Here is a 6,743-nt window from a genome sequence, read left to right on the forward strand (position 1 = left end):
AAATGGTGGCGGGTGCCCTCCTGCCAGGGCGGGGGCAGCGGTGCTGGCGCCGGGGCTGCTTTGCTGCAGGAGCTCCAGAAGGTGAAACCATGAAATAGAAGAATGCTTGTTGTCCTTGATGTGTGAAGGATTTCCTGGGTATGTTCAGCACTGAGGAAGGAACCAGACTTCTAAGTTGCGGGAAGGCTTCTCCCTCTGCCTGGGATGTGAGGCCCTGCTGTCTTCAGTTTCATGATCGCTCCTCTCATGCAATGCTCCTGTTAGAAGATGTTGCCAGGAATTAACTTACAGGCTGTTCCCCAATTCCTGAGTGTCATAGACTAGGTGTAGGTAATACCTGGGCAGAAGCTAATCCTTTTTTGGCGTAGTAACTGGTCCGTAATGTGTGTTTTGCTCACTGTGAGCATTGTGAAGCCAGAAGGTGAATCAGGGCGGCCGTTCAGGAGCTGGCTCAGCCTTGGGGGAAGGCAGGGGGAGATGCAGGTGAGAAGAGCTGCGTGGCTAAGGTGTGGGTTGGGAGATCACCACTGTTTGAGAGCTATGCCAGAAAATCACCATTCTCAGGTTAATTCTTTGTAAGTAGCTGAACATGACCAGGGCTGAAAATGGATGTTCCCAGTAAGTCCATTTTCAAAGCCTTTGGGAGAGTAAAAGTAACTTCCAAGGATGGAGAGTTGGCCTTGCTGTGTTTTCAGGCCCTTGGGGGCCACTGCCTGCTGCCATGTCCAGTCGTGTCCCCTCTGTGACCCTGATGCACCATGCTAAGGCAGCAGTGACCTCAGAATCCAGATCCAAGCCATGTGCCTTCTACTGGCCTATCAGGTACTCGGGAAGAAGTGATGTCACAGTCAACAACCAAGCCATGTGCTTGCTCCTTGCCTATGAGGGACTCAGTCAGTAGTGACCTCACCATCACCATGCAAGCCAAGTGCCTGCTGCTGGCCTATCAGGCATTCAAGCTGCAGTGACCTCACAATCAGCATCAAAGCTATGTGCCTGCTGCTGGCCTATCAGGGGCTCGGGGAGAAGGGACCTCACAATCAACATCCAAGCGCTGTGTCTGCCGCTGGCCTATGAGCTATTCAGGGAGCACTGACCTGACAGTCGACATTCAAGCCCTGTGCCTGCTGCTGACCTATCAGTTACTGCAGCAGGAATGACCTCAAAAGCACATGTCCCACCCATGTGCCTGCTGCTGGCCTATCAGTTACTGCAGCAGGAATGACCTCAAAAGCACATGTCCCACCCATGTGCCTGCTGCTGGCCTATCAGGCACTCCGGCAGCGGTGACCTCACAATCAGTATCCAAGCCGTGTGCCTGTTGGGAAGGGAAGGGAAGGTGAATAAGTTAAATGCAAAGTGCTCCTGAGAGGATAAGGACAGCATCCCATGGAAGGGGAACACAATACAGTAATGTGAGAAAAGAAAGGCACAATGATATTCAAAGAGCCTAACACAATGCCCCAGCATTTCTGAATAGAAAACCACTGAGTAAGTGGAAAAGTAAAATACATAACCATACGTGAAAGTCTAATGGCACTGAAATGCATGAAGGTGTGCAATAGCAGCATGGTGGGGTGGTGTGAGATGCAGCATCACTAATGAGAAACTGCAGTGAAATGTGTGTGGTGTTTTGCATAAATGGTGGTGTGCGATGGATGGGAGTTACAGAGAGACGGCGAGGTGCCAAGTGCCGATGGCCCTGGGCTGTGGTAGTGCTGTGAGCTGTGAGCACTGAGACCCTGCTGCACAGGGGACCCCCGTTCCCCTGCCCAGCCTTGAGTGCAGGGCCCGGGGGGTGGTTTGGTCACCTGCAGGGAAAAATCCCCCCCTAGGAGCTGTGCCCAGCAGCCGTGTCTGCAAAGGCAGCAGGAGCAGCCCCTGCAGCCCCGTCCCTGGGAGCAGGTTTGGGGCTGGAGCTGGCACAGTGGCTACGTGCAGTGACAGTGCTTGGGGAAGCAAGCCCAGAGAGAAACCACCGTCTTCCTGGCTCGGGCGCTGCTGCAGGGAGAGCGCGGCGCAGGCTGCCGAGGTCACGTGGGCTGTGGTTTGTGCACCTGCAGGCGAGGCTTTGATCTCCCAATCAGCCCCTGCGAGGGAATAACGGGCTGTGGGGTGAACATGCTGAGAGTCGGGGGGGTCTGAATGCCTGGGCTGCCCTGTGTGCTGTCAGAGGAGTGAAACGGCCCAGCTCCCTGCTCCTGACCAGGGCACCCACCGCGGGGCTGTCCAGGAAGGGATCGATGAGCCCGCACTCACGGGATGGGGCTCTGGCCATGGCAAAGAGGCCTTTCACCACTGCTGCTCCTGGCACAGCAGGGCTGTAGCAGGGTGAGGGGCTGTTTCTGTTTCCTTCCCTTCCTGACACAGCCTGTTCCAGGGGCAATCCCAGCTCCGCGGTTCCCATGGTGTGGGGACAGCTGGACACTCGCACCTTGGGCACTCGGGCAAACACAGCGTACGACATGCCCAAAGCTCCCGGTCCCCACAGTGGGATACAAGGGGCAACAGACCCATTTCCCCACCATGATCTGCCCTGTCCCACTGGGATGGGCCCCGTGATGATGCCCCAGAGCAGCGACCGTGACATCCGCAGTGGAGCTGTGCCTCATATATGGTCATGAAGAGCGCTGGAGAAGTTCATTGGAGGGCTGGGCTGTGTCAGAAGGGAGATAAGCCCTGATAATGTCTAAAAAGGTGCCTGCTGCTTCGATTGGCTCCTCCTGCAGCTGAGCCAGCACCTGCAGATATATATTGGCCTCCCATCTTTGTTGTCCTGTGCGAGTCCTCAGGAGCTGTGTCAGGGAGTGGAGTGCATCAGAGCAGTGCCGTCAGGGCAGGAGGCTGCAGATGGAGGCAGAAGGACTCCTTGTGCCTCGGGTGCTGTGGCTGCTCCTCTGGGTGCAGCTCTGCTGGGGTAAGTGCCTGCCTCCTTGTCCCACAGCCCTGGGTCCAATGGGCACCAGTGGGGTCATGGGGATCCCTCTGGAAAAGGGGTTTCATCCCAGAAGGCAGTGAGACAAGGGTCAGAAGGTGCTCAAGTCCATCGACCCTGTGCCTCTCTGGGTGGGAGAAGGGTATTGGTGCTTCCAGGCTGCTCCTGTGCTTATGGCAGTTGGTGCCTGGGCGTGCTTATAGACACCTCATCCTTGGGCACCCTTTGGGGACCCCCTGTTCCCCCAGTTCTGTGTCCCTGGAGCTGGTGGTGGGTCAGCTGGTGACTGCAGAGCTCAGCGATCCCCAGGACACAGCCAACCCCCAGGGTGCCCAGGAGGGTTTCTGTGGTGTTCAGTGCCCTGTGGTTGGGGTGACCCCAGCCCAAGGTGGGGCAGTTTGTGCCCTGCAGAGAGAAGGGGACCAGGGCATCTGCATCCACAGCCCGGCAGAGAGGTGTCCTTCCCAGGGGCCCTGGCTGAGGGCAGGGGCTGGGCTCATCCTCATGGGCAAGGAGGCAATGAGCATTGGAGGGATTGTGGGGATCATCTCGGTGCTCCCTGGGGACATGGAAAGCCCTGTGGGAGGTGGGTGGGCTTGGGTGGTGCCCAGGGCAGGTGGTGGACAGGGGGCTGGGGTCATGGGGGATGCAGCAGTGTGGGGAGGCCTGGGGGTCTGGGGCTGCTCACGAGGTGCCGTGCTGGGAAGGAGCGGGTGCCCTGTGCAGAGCCTGGCGTGGTGTCTGGGTGGGCATGGGCAGGGTGCGGGGTGCGAGGAGGTGCCGAGGGCTCTGGGGTGGGAATGGCCCAGCAGGGCCAGAGCTGGGCATCCCCCAGCCCAGTCCAGCCCAGCAGAGCCCCCAGGGAGAGGAGGGACCCTGACACTGCCCCTGGAACAGCCCAGCGGGTAGAGGGCTCACAGCCCTGGTGCCTGGGACTCGGCCCTGTGCAGGGGACCCTGCAAAGCTGCAGCGCGGGTCCTTGGCATTCTCCTAACCATCCCCATGTCTGTGTTTGAAGGTGCTGCGGAGGTGAGGCTGGAGGCTGGAGGCAGACACTGTGCTGGGAGAGTGGAGGTGAAACACCAGGGCCAGTGGGGGACGGTGTGTGGTGATGGCTGGGACATGGAAGATGCTGCTGTAGTCTGTAAGCAGCTGGGCTGTGGATCTGCTCTCCAAGCTCTTGAGTATGCACATTTTGGGCCAGGATCTGGCCAGATTTGGCTTAGCTGGCTTCGCTGCACCGGCACCGAGACTGCTCTGTCTGAGTGCAGTCATCATGGTTGGGGTAAACATAACTGCTATCAGGCTGAGGACGCTGGAGTGGTTTGTTCAGGTAAGGAGTCAGCCAGTTCCTCACCTTTGGGACTGGGCCTGGGATCGGGGACTAACCAGGCTGTGCCTGGAAGGAGAAATGCGTGGGTACCGGAGCAGGCCCTGACGTGGCTGCTCTCGCTGCCGAGCTGGGACTGTTGCTGCTGCTGTCCCTGGGGAAAGCCCCGGGTGAGCCCACCGCGGGTGCGCAGACCCCACAGGGTCACGGGGGCTCAGCCCATCCTCAGGCTGAACCGAAGGGGCTTTTCAGAGAGGAGAAGAGCAGGGCCTGGGGCAGAGGAGCAAGGTGACGGGCAGCACCTTGCACCCCGTGCCCAGGGCCGCTCCACGAGGACCAGCCCCATGCGAGCTCGGGGCCTGGCGGCTGCGAGGCCCCTGGCTGCTCCCTCCCACATCACGGCACGCACAGGCCAGCCCTGCAGGGTCCTTGGGGCTGTCACAGCCCCGCAGGGAACGCGGCCTGTCCAGGCAGCACTGACCCGCTGTCCAGCCGCTCCTGCTGGCCCTTGGCTCCCCACGCTGCCCCGTGTCACAGGGCTTTGCCAGCACTTGCTGATGATCATCTGCATCTGCTTTTGCAGCGTGCGCCAGTGTCAGCCCAGGGCTGCACGCAGATCTCCTGTTCCTCTGCCCGGTCGCTGGCCATGACGTGCACAGCCCCAGCAATGCGCTGTGGCCCTGCCTGGGGACACCTCTCCCCAGGCACGTGTCGGAGGAGACAGCTGGCCCAGACACCGACCCGGTTACAGCTGCACCATTTCTGTGCCTGGGACGTGTCTCCCCTCACAGAGACCCCAACACCCCAGGACACCCCTGGGAACAGGGAACATTTTGGGCTGCTCTGAGGCGATTCCCCAGCCTGGCTCTGAGCTCCGCAGCACCTGGGCCTGTTTCCCTGGTCCAGGCACTGTGGTGCTGGGGGCCTGTGCTGGGCAGCGCTGGGCTCCTGGGGCAGCAGCATTTGCCTGAGCAGTGCCTGTGGCCATGGGTCCAGGATAGACACAAGCCCTGGAGTGTGGTGTGGGTGTGAGAGGAGGTGAAGGGGGCCCTGAAGGGTTTGTGTCATCAACACCCACGGACGGCTGCTGCTGGGATGTTCATGGGTCATTCTGGATGTGGCTGCCTTGGAAATCATGTGGGACGCAGTTATGTAACTGCTGGAAGCCTCTGGGAACTCCCTGTCATCGGTGTTTTCTCCAGGATTTGTCCAGCTCATTGGAGGGGCCAGCCCCTGCTCAGGACATGTGGAGATCAGAGATGGAGACCAGTGGAGAACAGTCTGTGACTCGCACTTTGGTCTCGAAGCTGCTGACATTATCTGCAGGGAGCTGCAGTGTGGCACAGTCCTGTCCATCCCCGGGGCAGCTCACTTTGGAGAGGGGGTCGGTGCCATCTGGGACGAAGAGCTGCAGTGTGTGGGGAATGAATCCCTCCTCTCCTCCTGCCCCAGGATGTCCCTCAGCAACCAGACCTGCACCCACGCGAACGACGCTGGTGTCACCTGCACACGTGAGCATTCAGGGAGGAGGTGTGAAATGCCTCCTGTGAGCTGTGCGCTGTGGGGTAGGGGAGAAGGGAAGTGACTGTGCTGAGCATGGTGCGAGTGCAGGAGGGGTGGAGTCATCTGTAGTCCTGCAGTGACGGAAGCGAAGGAGATGGGATTGGATCTCTGTGACATTTCCCTCTCCACTGATGGATGAGCACAAGCACAAAGGGATCCTCTCTAATTACCCTCTCTCTCCCTTGCAATATATCCAGGGTTCAGGCTGGTGAATGGCAGCAGGTGTTCGGGGCGGGTGGAGATCCAGGTGCAGGGGACCTGGGGAACCCTCTGTGACTCTCACTGGGACATCTCTGACGCACACGTTCTCTGTCATCACCTCAACTGTGGATTTGCCGAGTCTGTTCCTGGAGGAGGGCATTTTGGGAGAGGAACAGGCCCTGTCTGGAGAGACACCTTCCACTGTGAGGGGACCGAATCCCATTTGGGACAGTGCCCTGTGACTGCCCTGGGGGCCTCCTCATGTTCACATGACAACGATGCTGGTGTTTTTTGCTCAGGTGAGTTCAGGGAAAATGGAGGATTAACTAAACTTGCCCCTTGTGTGTGACACGGCAACCCAAAGCTGGGGAGCCCATGGCAATGACAAACTGAATGTTCTCCCTGGAGAAACCCTGGCTTCCCATGGAGGGGTTCAAAGGGCTTTGCCTGCTCAGGTCTCTGCCTCCCCAGGGCAGCTGGTTCAGGCCCTGGAGACCACCGCCAGGCCTGGGCTCCTCTGCTCCCCTCCTATAGCACAGGCACAGGATGGGGCTGTGGGACACAGCTCCACTCAGTGCAGCTGTGAAGGACCCTCCGCTCCCTCCTGCAGCACACAGCCCCGTCCCAGACCACAGAGAGCCCTGCAGACCCTGATCCCACCGCCTGCAGGGGCTGCTGTGGGCGCGTCCAGCAGGAGCAATCCCTGAGGCCGAG

General features: G+C 59.5%; 1 protein-coding gene across 1 annotated transcript in view; it reads left to right on the forward strand.

Annotated features, from left to right (window-relative positions):
• Window positions 1-6,743, forward strand: part of LOC136993818 (uncharacterized) — a 487,107-nt gene that overhangs the window by 269,447 nt on the left and 210,917 nt on the right. The gene's annotated exons all lie outside the window — the stretch shown is intronic.

This window comes from Apteryx mantelli, chromosome 20 (assembly GCF_036417845.1).
Source record: "Apteryx mantelli isolate bAptMan1 chromosome 20, bAptMan1.hap1, whole genome shotgun sequence".
NCBI lineage: Eukaryota > Metazoa > Chordata > Aves > Apterygiformes > Apterygidae > Apteryx > Apteryx mantelli.